This window comes from Bidens hawaiensis, unplaced genomic scaffold (assembly GCF_021521415.1).
Source record: "Bidens hawaiensis isolate Kalapana, Puna unplaced genomic scaffold, B.hawaiensis_p1.1 tig00019953_1, whole genome shotgun sequence".
NCBI lineage: Eukaryota > Viridiplantae > Streptophyta > Magnoliopsida > Asterales > Asteraceae > Bidens > Bidens hawaiensis.
The window spans coordinates 1-17,994 of NW_027493034.1; the positions used below are offsets into that span (position 1 = coordinate 1).

The following is a 17,994-nucleotide window of genomic DNA, read 5'->3' on the forward strand; positions in this document are numbered from 1 at the left end:
CCCAGTAGCTGGGGTTGTGGTTACCGGAATTTCTCTAACCATCTTTGTAAAAGTTTGAAAAAACTGGAAAAAAAAATAAAGTTCTAGCTTTATGCACGGATGGCGCCAATGAAGAAACACTAACCGGACCCCGGACAGATTACTGGTAACCTGGGGGTTGGAGAGATGTTTCCCACGAGGGGTTAGACCCTTGGAAGATGGTTCTTCTGATAACCTGCAAAACAGACACCGTGAGCTCGTCACTGAGAATGGGGGTTCCTCCTTGTGACCACCCTCCGGCGTGAGAATCAGACTAGATTGCTCTTTAAATATAAAAGTATATTAAGAGATTGCTAGAGCAGATATCAGGTATAATATGATGATAATGTAGTAAGATATGATCCGATCAGATGGTCATACCATTTGTGGTATTTATAGCCGAAGGTAGGTTTCCAAAGAGGTATGGCCGGCTGCAACAGTATTCCTGTTCCACCAACAGTAGCCTACGCACGTGCCCTGCTGGTAGTTGGTGGGTAGGTAGCGGCTGATAGCGACCAGGCCTGCTGTATACTATTCCTGTTCCACCAACTGACGGCTACGCACGTGGTATGGCAGTAGTTGGTGAGTAGGCAGCGGCTAATAGTGACATACAGTGCAGGAGCATGCTGCTCGCCATACTGTTGTCAATAAGCTGTCGTATCTTTAGTCAGATCTTTTTCCCATACCTCGTCAGGTACAGTACAGAAGATCTTCCTGTATCGTACGGACTGGCTTATTTGGGCGGGAGTATTCCCCCTCCCGGCCTTGTGCGGGATTGTTCCCGGCTTCGCTCATTCCTTCAGGTGACACTGAGTGATTGAGAGCTAAGTGCCTTGTGCGTGTAGCCTTGCTGCGCGGGTGGCCTTCCCTGATGGCTTGTATCCGAGGCTGCGGGAACAGGCGGAGTCCTTCACCATCGGGAGGCATTTCCTGCGGGACCAGCTTGCGTACTGCGCGTAAGGACGTCACATCTCTGAGCATGGTTGGTCCTGCGGATCCAGTTGGTTTCTGCGCAGACGTCCCTCTTTTAGGTGAGTCTTGCGGGTCCAACTGGGCTTTGCTGGGACCTACCTCTTCAGTCTCTTAGAGCGTTAACTTAAAAGGTTTAGTTGAAGAGGAAATAGGTCGAAGGTACCTAATATTTACTACATAAACCTCCTAAATCATTTTGATGTAGGGAACTAGAGTACTATGGTTTTCATAACATTGGTATGGAAGTAGATGATCCAATGGCATTATCTACCGCTGAGTTTTTGAACATAAGTTGCACCTGAAGCCATTCGCTTGAGGACACGTCTGCATGGGTGTCACGCTCACGCATCATGTCATCCCAACCCAGGAAGACGTGCCCTCTGTTGGTAAATCAAGAACAATCATACACAATATGATGATAATCTAATATGAGAATTGAAGAACAAGATACTCAAAAAACTTTCTTAATTGATGAATCGATATGTATCGATCATATTTTTACAACAAGATGCTGATGGGTTTATATAGCCATCCAGAATAACTGTAAAGCGGTTATTAACTTTCAAATGTATATACTAAGCCCTTATATATTAACAAATACATAAAACATGCTAAACATATTTTCTACTAATGGCACATGGGCCCTATATTTAGTTTAACTTCCAATACCCTCAACCAATGAATCTAAGTGCAATTTGCATTAAAAAAACTCTATGATTTACTGGATTCTATATATCTAAATAGGCGTTGGTCTCCCCAGATTTGTTTTTCTTCTTAATGCAATGCAGTAAGCAAGTGGGTTGACACTCCTATAGAACATCTCCGCGTACATGCCACTCTAGCAACAAGCAACTGTAAAAAGTTGTAAACTTAATTAATTAAAATCAACCACTAAATGGAACTAATAATTCAAGATTTGTAATTCCCACTTCCCTTTTCATGGCATGCATCGGAAAGCACTAGGATTTTAATGTTACGTCTATTCGGTTTATAATTATTTAAAGGTATATATTGTTAATCAAGTGAAGTCGATCAATAGAGTCATTGTCCTCATATTGTGTTATTGACTCAAAAGTTTGTAATGCCAACCAAGCAAGGGGATTATGAAAGGGATTCCAAGTCTATGTACTCATGTGCATACAAAAATGACTTTAAAAAATTTTAAAAACAAAGTAGCGAGGTCTTTTTGTGAGATCCAATAAAACATAATTTCTAAGTATTGGAAAATAGTAAAGGGTTCTGATATCGAGCCTACGACCCTAATTTATCTATATATATCGTAGCGTTTACTGAATGGAATGATCAATAGTTTTACCATCTTAAAGGTGATCTATAAATGTTTGAATTGAACTCTACTACTGATGTAGTGAAGTAAAGACAAAAAACTTAGTGACATAAAGTTATAGGTCAATTCTTTTCCAAAGTGGGTGTGCCAATTATACAAACTTTTTAATTTCTCATTTTGTGTGCTACATCTTTAGTTCTGGTTATGTATGTAAATCAGACCCTCAGTCACATCTTTCTTTCGCCTAATGCAGTTATGTAAATGGGACCCGAAAAATGAAAATGTTGAACCGTCGAATTGGTTCTAATCTTGAACTTTATAAAACCTCAGTTATAGGTCCTTTTTTGCATTATTGTATTTATGTTAGTTGTTTTGAAGCAATGTTGCAAGTACCATGGTTAGAAATGCTACTCTAAAGTATAAATCTTTTTAAGTCTCATATTTCTGCATATCCTCATCAAAATAGAGTAAAAGACTTTAAAAAGCATTCTTTAAAGGATAAAACATTTCAAAGTATTATTAATTTAAGAAAGACCTCACAATCTGGATATTGTTGTTGACTTGTTGAACCAGCCTTTTATTACCTATATTTCTAAATGACTATGTGCACCTTGCCCAAACTGAACTAGAACTGCTGCATAATCGTTATCTAGTAGTACTAAAGTAATTCTAAGGAAATATCTTGTTATGGATAACAAAATAGAAATGACCCTTAAATGCTAAAAGACATTCAAAGGTCAAGATCAAATAATCTCATAAAGCTGTGCGAGCTGAAAGAAAGAAAATAGATGTATGGTTTTATTAGAGAGGACAAAAATGAACAGGTTAGACAATGGATCAAAACGACTCATTTTTTGTATTAAGTAAACAGGTTGGGTTGGGTCGACCCCAAAGCTCTTTTTGTTGTAAAGAGAGATCATTATTACAAATAATTGGTGTGCTAAACATTATTCCACATATTTTATTATTTGAATAACGTGTTTTTATATGTTTTTTATAAAATAACGTCGAATGTTTTGTGCAATAAAAGATTAATGACTTTCACTATGAAGGTGTTGATTTAGGTTATGTGTTATCTCTAAGCAGGTTAAAAAATTTAGTTAAGCATAAAATAAATCAAATACGTTGAAAGTCGCCCAAAGTGTGCTTTTACTAAACGAAACCTACAAAATTATTTTATTTAAGAAACTTGTTAATATAGTTTTTTTTAATGTTTAAAAATCGGTTTTTTAACCTTACCTGGTTGACTAGTTAACCCATATAATTCCATAAAATACAACTTCAACTCAAAAATAGTCCAAAAGTAAATGATTCCATAGTATAAAAAATACCACTAGGTTAAACCTTTCAATCGAGTGTAAAGATAAGCCACTAAAAGTCTTTAAACTAAAGTCTAAATAATAACGTTTAACTTGGGCTTAATTAATTGATACAATGGTATAAACTGGTATTACCTGTGATACCGGTGGTTCGAATTCAAACGTTCGCCCAATGTACAGGGCTAAAGTGTACTGGTCACGCCGCATTTGGTTTAACCGCTATCACCGATCGATATAAACCGGTTTTTTAAACCATATATTATATATATATACACACACATTGATCAACCTTAGTGTGCATAAGACCTTGTATATTATAATGCTTTAATATTTTTTTAAAATGTTTTCATCATCATCATTATTATTATTATTATTATTATTTTTGGGCATTTACATATATTCCCTCCCTAACTTTCCTTATTACATATTTCTCCAATGCTAAACCTTTAATTACATATTTCTTCTCCCTAAATCATATATATTACATATCTCCCCATTTTATTAAAATTACCTTACTAAACGGCCATTTTACCCTCAATGAACTAATTTACATATATCCCCTTTTTAATAGTAACAATTACATATATCCCAAATTAAAACCCAAACCGAGTCAGTTTTAAGACAAACATATGCAGATTATAACAAGATCAATTAGGGCTTGCAGTCTCCATAAAACCGTATGGAAAAGTAGACATACTAGACAAAAAGTTGACAGAAAAAGAAACCCAATGTTTGGACGTTACTGCGATCCAACCCCGGAAGAATGGACGCCGTTGATGTTTGTAAGTTACTGAGCGATGGAACGCCAGATGAATGGAAGTCAATGCCGTTTTTTTCGTCAGATGTTTGGTTTTTTCATTAGGGTATTGTGAATTGAAAAGGGTAAAAGGGTAATTGCATATAAGAAGAGGAAATATGTAATTAAATGTTTAGCTTTGGGGGATATATGTAATAATGGAAATTAAGAAGGGGATATATGTAAAAATCCCATTTATTAAACTTTTAATCTTATACTTTTAATTTTACTTTTAATTCATATATTTTTCAACTTTTACAAGTTTGTCACAAAAGCATTTCTCATTTTTAGCACCAACGCTTTTCTGCTTTCAACTTTGGTCATGAATACTTTTCATCTTTTAAATTTTTTTATTTAACGTTTATGTCTCAATTTTGCAAGTTAACACGCTGCAATGCACGTGTGTAGTTCAACATTTTTACGTCTATTTTCCTTGTCTAATGACTCTGTCGCTACGCTGGTCCTAAGTCAACTTAGTTATTCTTTTCTAGTTTTACGTTTTGGTCTAATTTTTGCATGTTAACACATTAGAACGGGCATGCATGGTGGAAGAATTTTCCTTATGTTATAGTGGCTCCTAGATTTTATCGGTCTTCAACTCCCATTCATGTTCCGAAATTATTCATTTTATCAGTCTTCAACTCCTATTCAAAAGACTCGCCTTTTCCATGGTGATAAGTTGATCAACCTTTTACATGGACGGACAGAGAGTGTGGATTCAACCGATTATGCATTTTTCTTATTAATTCAATGTAGTGTATACTAGCATTTTTGTTAGGTATTAAAGAGTATAGGGGAGTATGTGTCATTGTTAGGAAGTAGGAGGTTATAGTTGTAAATAATCATTGTAACTGAGTTCGTTAAATATACTAACTGGGATATGTTATAAGCAGCTATTGATTTGAGAGATTATCTGGTTCTTCTCATGTGTTCTTCTTCTACAATTTTCTTTAGCTCGATTACTATTTGTACCGTAACCAATTTTTGACTGTCCCCAAATATTTCAAGCGCCGCCCTCTGATATATTTACACGTGAACACGCCCACCTAGAGGTGCACAAATCGGGGTTTTTCAAATACCCAATTCAGGGTATGGAATCGGGTTTGGGTATGACCTTGGAAAATCGGGTAATGACAATACCTGGGTTGGGTTCGGGTTCGGGTCCGGGCATTGTCTCTAAAAACCATACCCTATGTATCGGGTTCCAGTCAGGTATAGAACCGGGTATTCTAAAACCTGGTATTTGAATAGCCTAGTTTTTTTTTTGGAGTATTTTTCGGGTATAGATTGGATTTTTTTAAGGAGTTGCATTTTTAGGGGCATTTTTCGAGTATTTTAAGGTATTTTTCGGGTAATTTCGTATATAGATCGGGTATTTGAAAAACCTGGTTCCGAGTATGCAACCAGTTCCAGTTTTCGGGTATTACTGGGTACGGGTTTTGGTATTGAAATGCATACCCTGTTTGTACCCTATGGGTAGGGGCAGGTACAGGTATTAAAAACCCAAGTTAAAAAAATCGGTTCCAAATTGTTTTTCGGGTCCGGACCCGGATTCGTTTTTTTTTCCACCTCTACGTCCCCCCTATAGGGATGGCAATGGGTCGGGTCTGGGACGGGTCTAGGTATTCCCAGACCCGGGTCCGTTTATAAAACCCCATCCCAGACCCGTCCTAGACCCGTCGGGTATTTATTAGGTAATTACCCATCGGGTCTCGGGTATACCCATGGGTTTCGGGTATACCCGTTAGTTTATTAAAAATACTCATTGGTTATACCCGTCAAGTTTTGACAATATGCAAGTGGTCAATATGTTTTTTTTAATTGATTGTTTATTGATATACACATAATATCCTTTTAATAGTCTTGAATATTACTAGAATGTAAAAAAATTAATACAACAGTTAACACAAATTAGAAATATTTTATATTTACATATATATGTATATGTATATGTATATGTATATATAGTTATTGGGTACTTTGGGTACATAATCGGGTAAATAGGTCCATATTATCGGGTAATCGGGTCGGATAATCGGGTATATTAGAAATCCCAGACCCGTTCCAAACCCTAATGGGACGGGTAAGACCCGTCCCAATTATGGCAGGTATCGGGTTTTCCCATCGGGTTCGGGTTTCACTTCCATCCCTACCTCCCTATGAAAATATTGACCCTTACCCAGATTTTTGTTATCTTATAAACTTGTAGCAGCCCATTGAATATTCAAATATGAGCCTATTCTGTTGAAAATAACTAAATAAGAAACCCAATAATACTTTTTAACTAACTTGGTCCACTACTGAATATAAGTTTTTATGAGGCCCAAGGTTGATAAGCCCAAGCCCCATTCTTATAAAATATGTAGGAATACTAGAAAACAGAGTTTTGGGATTTTTAACCCAATTTTAAAAGACAAGATTGTGAAGTAAATCCATAAATATATTTTTATAGTTTAATTAAAATGATGATTCTTTGAACATTTTATTTCTTCAAATATTGATTGCATAATTTGCATTTCATTCCTAAGAAAAATACACCAAATCACCAATGGTCCGTTACAAACTAATGTTAAAATTCTGCCACCCTCCCATGACAAGCCCGCCCTTTCCGACCTATACCGCACCCAAAGGAAGTTTAAGAGCTTTAATTTCCCCCATCACATTATCCAACCAGGCGGTATGGTTGTGTATGTATTCTTATCACACTTCATAACATTAATATTTATTTATCTTTTTATAAATAAAATATGGGTCATGTCTTATTATAATGAAATATCAAATTTTATACTTTTATTAAAATAAACTATATACTTTTTAACTTATTATGCACTTCTAGAAGAGAAAACCCAGAAAGTTTCAAGCTTGTTTTAATTAAGTCACTCATATTTGTTTTGTCTCAATTAGGTCACTCAACTTTCGGTTTGTCTCAATTATGTCACTTAACTTTTAATTTTTGTTCTAAAACGAGAGGGACAACTGTTATATTATTGTAAGTGATATATTTACCGATAAAAATAAAAAAATGTTGGTTTTAATGACGTTTTGGTTATATATGAACATATAATATAAAGGTAAAAAAGATAGTACTAGAGCATTTATTGAAAGTTGAGTGATCTAATTGAGCTAAAATTGAAAATTGAGTGACCTAATTGAGACACATTGAAAGTTGAGTGACCTAATTGAGACAAAATTTAAAGTAGAGTGACCTAATTAAGACAAAATAAACTACAAGTGACCTAATTGAAACAAACTTGAAACTTTGTTACTATTATATAGATCTAGAAAATCATATGACATAGTAGTTCAGCCACAAAAACAATATCCGGTTCTAGTGGTTAGTGTATTCTTTATTTCTATACAATTTTAATCACCAGAGGAAATAGAAGTTGGAAACACAAGAATTGAAATAAAACATAATTTAGAAAAGAAAGAAAACTCCAATAATATACAATTAACAGTTTTAACTATTCCATTATATCTTATACAACAAAGAAAAAGAAAAACTTTTGTCACTATGAACCCACAAATCTACAACTTAATATGAGCTCACAAAATCCCAAAACTAACTATAAATCTGAACTCTCACACGAGCTCCGAAATTAGTCGACAAATCATGAACCGAAAGCCTAATAATGCTACACGCGGATAACTCAACACATTCTTGTAAATCTGCATCGCAAGCTATTAGAACCCATTCATGATCATCATCAAGATACTTTACATCAAATGCACCCACATCCAACTTAAATCTCTTTGCAACTTCTTCTTTCAGTGTGACGATACCCGAGTTTGCAGCCACACGGAACCTAATAATATCTTCTTTGTAACTCGCCTTTATCGTAATTGTTTTCATTTCTGACCTGGCTGTGAAAGGCTGCACCCTTGGAGAAAGATGTTGTGCCTTTTCAAGAGGCTCGGTGACCGGACAAAGGCTTGTTAAATCATGTGAGCTTCCAACATCCGCGGTTAACATTATAGGTTTTTCAATTTCTTCTGTTGTTCCAACATATTTCTGGTTATGAGAAACAATTATATTATTATTTAACAAGTATTCGGTTTTATAGAAAAGGTTACCTTGGCAAGACTTTTGAGAATTTGGGCTGCCCGGGCTGGTTTCTCTGCTGCCCGATGTTTGAACGGTTGGACCTTGATTGTTGTTTGGACATGGAGAGTCAAATGGTTTGGAACCAGGCGAACCATTTGGAGCCATTGCCAAAGAAGGAAGAGTGAATGTTCCTTCGCCACCTTGTACCGACTCAATCACTCGTTTTAGCTTTGTAAGTGAGCGATTAACCTTGTTAATCTTACGAGAAGGCCATCTTGAGATCCCATGTTGCCGGCATATTCGTTTCATAGTAGTTGGACAAACTGCAAAAGTTAATAAATGAAAAATCATGAATACACTCTTTTTTTATTTCTAACTTACTAATAATATAAAGAGAAAAATACACTTTTTAAGCATACCACCAAGACTCTTTGCAGCATCTTTAAGACTTCCAGCAAAATATTGTTGAAGAACTTCAAAACTAATTGATTTCTCAGCTTTCCCTCGTTTTTTCTCTAATTTCTTCTTTGTTTCAATGGTGCCCGGTTTACCACAATTTCCATTTATCGCATCCGGGCCCACAATTAACGGTCCTCCATTTGATACTCCAGATTCTGAAACGCCCGAATCGACAACATAACCATTCTCAGATGCTTTAATAACTTCAACAAATCTACCATCTTCCTCTATTTCTTCACCCGAGGCGACCCTAAGACTACGAAAATGTTGCTTCATTAAAGTCAACAACGAAGCCACCATTATTTGTTGGTCTTTATATTCTTCCATATTACGAGGAAGAAAGAACTCTAGTACATAATCATCATCACCCGTGTGACTGCTTCTCAAACATATTGCAAAAGATCCAACTAACCCGAACAATCGGGCATAATGTACCAACGGGTATTCTGTTTTCCCAAAACGGGTTACATTTTCACAAAAACACGAACCACGAGTCGCAAAGGCCCGTCCAGCTACCCCTTGACCCTTTTGCAGGTGATGTTCAGCACACGCCTCACGAAACCCCCACATGTGAGGATCAACAACATAAAATGCTACATCGGTTGTTGACATGCTTACCCGACCCATACAACTTCCATCAAAACTACTGCAGCTTCTCTTGAACCCACCACCATTGGCTAGTACACTTTGGTGTCTGCACGGGACCCATGTTTGAGCTAGCGGCAAGTTATAGGTCTCACAGATCAATGATATTACTTCCAAGATTTCAGCTTGTGCGTGTTGTCGACCTTCATTACATATCTGGATTATAGATAACACCAAATGTATATTGAGAAAAATGTAGAGGCAGGAAATGGTGGATAAAAGAATTAAATACTATATTATCTTACTGCTTGCCTGTGTATTCGGAGAATCCCATATATTCGAACTTTTCAAATTTACCGCCTGCGAAACTGAAACTTTATTACATATTTTCACACAGAATGTTTTATGTAAGGATGCAAAATGTTTCTGTTAGTAACTAACAAACAGAAAAGATATAACCGAAAAAATACCAACTCAACTAATTAATCCACTTGTCTAAAGTTGACTTTGACTTTAGGCTATGATATATCTTTAATACATAGTCCCTAATCGTTCTCAACTGCTGAATAATCTTATCCTTAGCTAACTTGTAGATTTAGATATGATACTTATTCTGGTTTTTACCTTTTTCTTTATTCCTAGAATAAAGGTCTCGATATTAATTATCATCTTGGTTATGTTTGAATATATAAAATCACTTCTTAATTTTTTATTTCTATGAAAATGTAATTTTTGATTTCTATAAAGAAGAAAGTGTGACAACCAACCTCGAGTGCCTTGCAGACTTTATCAACCTCAGAAGCATAATTTATTTTCTGTGAAGTCAATATCAACTCAAGCACACCGACACACGATTGCCCGGAGGGTTCAAACACAGGCAAAGCTAAGGTCCCACGAACGTTATAACTCAAAGCATAATTAAGCCGTTGGTATTCTTTATCTGAATAAAACTGCACATTTGGAGTCCATTCTGGATGCTTATGTTTGAAAACCCGACCTGGGAGGCCAAGAATGCCATTAGTTTCATCATCAAGGGAGAACGTGTACATTAAAGAAGCCATTCTGTATTGATGTAGCCCGGTGCAGTTTGGGTCAAGAACGAAAGGTTGTCCGGATGTTGTGAGCACAGTACGACCCTTGTACTTAACCGGAGCCCAAACCTGAGCTAGAATATGTTTTTCACCCAATTCTATAAAGTAGCGAAGCGCCATTGTCATTCTTTCCTTGATAATACATGTTGCATCTTGATATTCAGATGGACTCACCTCCAAAATTGGCATTGGTAGCCGCTTTTTCATATCGTTTGATGGTTTTCTGGTTACTTGATCAATGTTATCTGTATCTACTGCAAAAACAAAATAAGAATAAAAACTTTACACCATTTTTTATCGGTCATTTTGGCACTCATCTTGAAATAACATACCGAATAAACATTTCCTAGATTTGAACCAATCGTCATATCTTGTCAAAGGACGATTGGTTCACATAATGTTTTTATAAGAAATGGAATTTGTCAAAGGTTAATTCCATTAAAAATTTGTAAATTAATAGTTTAATGCTGTGATGAATATATATATTTTGGTTAATGTTCATTTTTGTAAATGTAATGGTCAGCATGTCAAATTTGGTAACTGATATGTATCCTCATAATTAGATGAGACAGCTACATATTATTCATTTTCAAATAAAAAATATATCTATCAAAACCTTTTGTTTTTTCTTTCATCGTTCTGTAGCCAGCCGGCTGTGGATTCAATGGCCAGCAATTATCATATTCAGATTACGAAATCCACCTCATCATATCATATCATATCACGTATTTCACTAATAAACTCAATCTTATTAAATAAGATCTTAAGATAACTTATTTTTCACAGCTTAAATTACAACACTACTTTTTAACCACCACCTAGAAATACATAACCTTATCCAAAACCTTGATAACCGTTAAACCAAAGACCCTTCGTTTAGATCTTATTATGTTAAAAGTAACAAACAAGCTAGTACTAATCACTAAATCCTCCACAAATGTTAAACTGAATCAAATCTTAGCCTTAGTCACACAAACTAACCTGAAAGAGGCCGTTGACCACCTTCATAAGCTGTCAACACGACATCTCCATCCCGTTGAGCGTCACCTTCGATGCTACTATTATTATTATTATCGGAAAAAGCCCAGAGAGGAGAATAAGTTTGGTCGGGTATAAAAGGGTCTGAAAAGAATATATGATCAAAAGTCCAAGAGCCATCAAGGTCTAGATCCATTGTCATCATAACCGGTAACTCCTCCGTTATATTAAATAATAATAATTTTCCGGCAGGTGGTGGTGGTGGTGATTCCAAAGAAGCGGAATCTTAGTTGGAGTTCCTACTTGCAATGTATACACAAGCGGAAAATATGAATATGGTTAATATACATGGTAATCGTGATCCACTTCGCCACATTTGTCGGGTCCACATCAAATTCAACGTCAATGGGTTTTTTTGTTTGTTTATCTTTTTAAAATTGTTGAATTAATTTGTAGCAAAGAATTAAAAGCATGTTACATCATTCCGAAAAAAAGAAAGCATGTTACATATGATACATGTACTTTTTGTTAATCAATTTTATCATTTTTTATTTTTTTTCTGTATGAAACTGTGATTGTTTCTTCACGAAATTGTCAGACTTGTACTTTGTTTTACATGTTATTAATGTTAGATTTTATTTATATCTTATATTAGCATGAGATTTAATTTTGCACAAGAAGAAAATTCAAAAAAAAAAAAAAGTTTATTTTCAAGAAATAAATAATGTATCTTTATGATTAACAACTTTGAGAAGTCATAACAAGAATTATAACTTTATATAAAGAAAGAAAAAGATCTATATTTTCTAGTGCAATTAACATTTGATAAAACACTGTACACTAAAATATCAATATTATAAAGAAATAAAAAGATCTATTATCTATTTATGTTGAAGTCCCAAGGATCGAAAGAATTTCTTGTTAAAAACAAGTGATCAAAAGCAATTGCATTCTCGTGGATAAAGGATCATTCTATTCTCAAAATTCTAGACTGGATTCAATAATAATAATAATAATAATAATAATAATATGTTTATGGATAACAGGATGAGCATTCTCTTTTCACAAATCTAAGAAAATTCATTTTATTGGCATTCGATCACTTTGATCATATATGTGAACTGAACGTTTGTAATTCTAAATATAATAAGACCTAGCTGTTTAATATTGGTATAAAAGTAAGTCCTAGCGGCTTAGCCGTTCAAAGAAAGGAAAAAAAGTAACTCTTTTGGTTATTGATTCAAATCATTCTTATGTCAAAACTATTTAAGAAAATGAGAAACCAAAACACTGAAACATAGGTTTGATAAAAGAAATATATATGGTAATATACTCTTTTCATAAACAGTATAGGTATGATTAAGGGGGTGTTTGGGATTCCTTATTTTCATCAACTTATAACTTATAAGCTTTTTGAAAAGTTTATAAGGTGTATAAGGTGTTTGGCAAAACATAAGGCCTTATGGATTTTAATCTATGGAGAAAGCAATATAAAGGGGTTTTGAAAAGTTAGGAATTTGTAACTTATTAACTTAATGGGTTTGATTTACCTATTACACCCCTCTAACCCTCAAACTCATTACACTCATTTTAAAAAAGAGTGTCATTTTTAGTCATTTTGGCTTTCCCCAACACATAAGCTAATCCAAGCATTTTTTTCAAAACTTATTTTAAAATATTTATAAGTTAATAAGTCATTTTAACAAAAAGTCATTTTTCTCTTAAATAAACAATCCCAAACACACCCTAAATACCAGTGAACTCGCTATTAAACAAATAGAAAAAAGGTCATGCTCTCATTACACTTTGTATCATGTTTAGTTATTTACATTAGAAGAATCATATATCAAATATATTTATTTTCATATTATATAGAGAGAGAGTAAAAAGTGAAGGTGGTACAAGTTTGTAATTTTTTTATAAGAAATTAAGAAGGGTAGGCTCATCATTTCGTAAAATATTAACAGAAAAGTTAGATAGAGTTACTCATTTAAACTGAAATGACAATAATTAAGCAAACAGTTGGACTAAGGTGACGAAAATTAAACTTTTGAATTAATTGATAATTTTGACCAAACAAAAGTTATGAAAATGAACTTAACTTAAATGTATAAAGAACATGTCGAATTTCCTCTCCTTTTCAATACTCGTCCCTTAAATGTTTATGTTGTGTCTTATTAATAAATCAAGTCTGAGTTTAAAAATAACCCACGAGCTTGAGATTTAGATATAGGGATCAAGGAGTCAAACTCGAGCTATTGTTGAGCTCAAGCAAGGGTGTTTGCGGTCATAGAAGGGCGACCTCTACGACCTATGCATCGGAGTTTAATAATCTCTTGATTATCAAGTGTTGATAGTATTTGTTTACAGTTTTAGCCAGAAACTATGAAGGATCACAATTCACAACTATGGAAGTTATATCCCAAGCTAAGTCAAACTTTGTTTCATATATTGATCCGTAAGCTAATTATACACCATTCACCTCTCGTATTTTGTCACGCATAAACTCTCATGAGTTTACTGAAAAACAATATTACATTTTTAAAAGAAATATAAATAAGGTGTTATATTCTATTTTATAACAATAAAAGAAATATTTTATTTTAGTGCATATAACTTTTTAGAAGTCAAATACTTCTAATATTCTCAATTTCTTAAAACCTCCACTTCTCAATGTCGTATTTATTTATGCGAAGTATCGCTGACCTCATTTCATCTAATATTTTGAAGCTACGTAATGACTAATGACAAATTTTCATGAATCTTTTTGTATATTTTGTAATTGAATGGGTAGGGTCTCATAAGTAGTTTCCACGCTAGCTCACCGTTCATTACCTTCGTTACCTTATTTCATTGTATTTGTTTCTTTCTCATTTTCTTTTCATGTTCATATAATACCCACACACACACCTAGTGTGCATCGGTCGAAATCGAATCGAACCAAACCCCTTTGCTTTCTATAATATCAATACTGAGATGATACTTATATAGGATGGGATTGGTTTCAGACTTTTCGTGTTGAACCATAACTGAATTTGTATTTTTATGCTAAAAAGTTTCATTAGTAACTTATAAACTATGATAAATTTTAATATAAATGATTAATGCAAAGATAAGTTATATGTTTTCACATAAAACCTGTCCAAAAACCGAAAATGTTTGTTGGTTTTATGTAGAATCCATATATGTTTAATCAATCTGGCCTCGAGTAAGGTATATGAGTTACATGGTTCAACTAACATCCTACTCCGCAGTATACACTAGAGGAGTAAGGGTGTTAATCGTGTCGGTTTAATGGGTTTTGGAATGGCGGGTTAGCGTGTTGAGATTCTTCAACTCTAACCAACCCATATATTTATTCGTGCCGTGTCAAATTATTTATTAATTATTTAATTATTTCTATAGGACTTTTTTATACATTACAAAATACACACTATTTAGTAAATTTTTATCATAAAACTACACATAATAATTTTTGTTATGTTTCTTATGTAAATATATAATTACTTATCAAATTAAAGATTATATATATAAAATAAGTTTGTTTAGGCTCGCAAGCTCAACCTAGCTCGATAACAGCTAAAGCTTGAGCGTGAGCTAGTTTCGACATAGGTCTGAGCTCGTTTAAGTTGTGCTAGATTCAAACTTTTAACGAACTGATCTTCAGTAGCTTCTAAACAGCTCGACTTTCTTACATCTCTAGTCTAGAGTTGTCCATGGTCTAAAACAAGATTTCATTAACTCCACATGTTTAGTGCACCATGTTGCATACGTTTGTTACAAGGATTTAGGTTCTTATCCATATCACAAGCTTGGTCACAAGGCCTAATCCTAGTGATGACTCATCTTTAAAACGCTATAGCCAAATATCATCGCGAAAGAACCTAATAAATGGATTTTGTAATGACCTAGTATCAATTCTCATACAATATTGTAGTTGGACACCAAGCATTTGCAAGCTTGGAGCAGCAGTGTCGAACGCCCATTTCAGCCATAAAATGGCACTCCTAGCCATATAGTCACTACCATAAGGAAATACCATGAACTAATGAGTATCAAGAAGTGTTATTGCTCTAGAAACAAATTGAACAAGCGTCTTATTCAACAAAAAGATGTGATGAAAAACAAAGTAACAAAAGATATGATCACAATAATCGGTTTGTAGATGCCACTAGAGGTTAAGATGGAGCTTCGAATGTCCATATGCTAAAACCTATAGGTCTTTGCTTAAACATTGTGTGACGTAACCGGGTCCATGACAAAACACATTGTATGCCTAGCCAAATGTAGACATGATTGCCAAAAAGAAAAATAGGGCTAAAGAGTTAGATATTTTTTTTATTCTAAGAAATATATTTGGGATACCTTAAAAAATTTACAAAAGTTTGATTACAATATGCGTATCTTTAGCTTGAATTTAAAAAGATCGAAGATTGTATTATTGTCTTCAAACCTTTATATAATTTTTGAATGAAACGAAACTTAAATCTTTTAATTTTGTTTCTAAATTATGCGTATTAATACATGTTGTGGGGGATCAGCAGTGAGCATATCTAGACCTAAATCACATGGGGTAACGTTCAAAAATATTTTTTTATTGTATTTATACATTGTAAAAGAAATTTTTTTACCGTATATGATACAATAACCGATTTTTTTTACCGTATTTCATAAAAATATATATTTTTATTTTTCTTATATTTTTTTGAACTTAGTGTTGCACCAATATTATCATTTTCTTTGAATTTTCATTTAAAAAGATTGCTAATAAAACTTTACTGTTTTAACTTCCAAGTTCTCTAATTTTAGAAGAGACAAAATTTAAACCATAAATATATAATCCATTTCAATTTACATATAAACTATAAATCCTTAATCAATTACAATTGTCAATTTACATTATCCAAATATCTAAGAAACCATAATCAATTATTCAATTGCTACCAATGGGGTGGTGGTCCGGCAAAGGCAAAGCCTTTAAAACACCAACGTTTGGGAGTGGGAGGTCTTGGTTTCTCGGGTTCAAAGCCCATAGACAACAAAAATTAAAAGTTCATTTAAAAAAAAATCATTCAATCGTCCATAAACATTCCAAATTAAAAATATATAAACAAATAAACAATTACAATTTTAAAATAGAAGTAGAAAAATACCTAAATTGAACAAGTAGAATTCGAACTGTGGAAGAGGGACTGAAGGAGCACCGGGTTGGCTGCTCGGTTGCAGCATGGAGGTTCGGTGACCGGAGGAGGGCAGTAGGGGGTCGGGGCAAAGTGGGGTGGAATCAGCGGCTGAATGAAACTTTGTTTTATTGAATACTAATGTCTGGCCTAAACCAAGTGTCCAAGCATCAAGTAACAACAAACAATGGTTTTATCTGGGCTTTAATTAATTTTGGCTTTTAATTTGGCTGAGTTTTAAACAAACAGGGGTAATGTTATATTTTTCAGGAGTAGCAAAATACGAAAACCGACTAAAACATATTAACAGATTTGCACTACCGACTAAAAGTTGAGGGATAACGGAGACTATCCTTAATCCTAAACCAGATCTGTCCCCGTGATCTACATAGAAATGGAAAGTGATGATATACTCGACCTTGGTTTTCTTATCTTATTGGGGATTCCGTAGACACAGAAGTGCAAGCCACTAGCTTTGTGGTCCTCCTCGCCAGGTAATGTGTGCTACCTTCACCACCAATATTGCCAATGTTCTCTTATTTATTTATTTATTTATTTATCATATAGATTACCTAATTCATTTTTATAAATATTTTAATAATGCTGCTTTACCAATATAAAATTTCAAAGGGAAAATTCGCAAAATAGCTCTTTTTAGAGAGAGGATTCCAAAATAGCCCTTTTTTTCTCAAAATCTTTTACAATTTGAACTGGCCAGACGCTTTGGAAAAAGAGAATAATAAAGAGGACCAGGCCAAATTTTGAAATAAAGTCAGGTAGGAGATGAGATTTGAAAAAATAATGAAGGTAAAGTCCAAATTATGTTGTAATCTTTGAGCAAAAGTTCAAATGTTTCAAAAACTTTTTTACTTAAAAAAACCGTCTTGAGAGACTGTTTTATTATGTTTCCTACATTTCCCGTCTATATTTTCAAATTCTTGGAAAAAGAGATTTTGAAATCTCGTCTTGAGAGACGAGATTCTACCACCACCACCGCCACCAACATCCGCCACCACCATCCATCACCACCTCCCACCGTCCTCCACCACCACCGTCTACCACCCGACGGTAAAGATGAAGAAGGTGAAGATGAAGATGAAGATGAAAAAGATGATGATGAAGAAGATGAAGATAAAGATGAAAATGAAGATGAAGATGATGTAGAAGACGGTGGTGGTGGAGGACGGTGGGTGGTGGTGGCGGAGGGGGATGGTGGTGGTGGTAGAATCTTGTCTCTCAAGACGTGATTTCAAAATCTCTTTTTTC

General features: G+C 34.3%; 1 pseudogene across 1 annotated transcript; it reads right to left on the minus strand.

Moving 5' to 3' along the window:
• Positions 1-7,952: 7,952 nt before the first annotated feature.
• On the minus strand, positions 7,953-11,744 carry LOC143559636 (protein NLP7-like; annotated as a pseudogene). Its single transcript, XR_013139975.1, has 5 exons — positions 11,552-11,744; positions 10,247-10,821; positions 8,855-9,839; positions 8,465-8,758; positions 7,953-8,383 (listed from the first exon to the last, which is right to left on the minus strand). The product of XR_013139975.1 is annotated as a protein NLP7-like (transcript).
• Between the last annotated feature and the right edge of the window lie 6,250 nt (positions 11,745-17,994).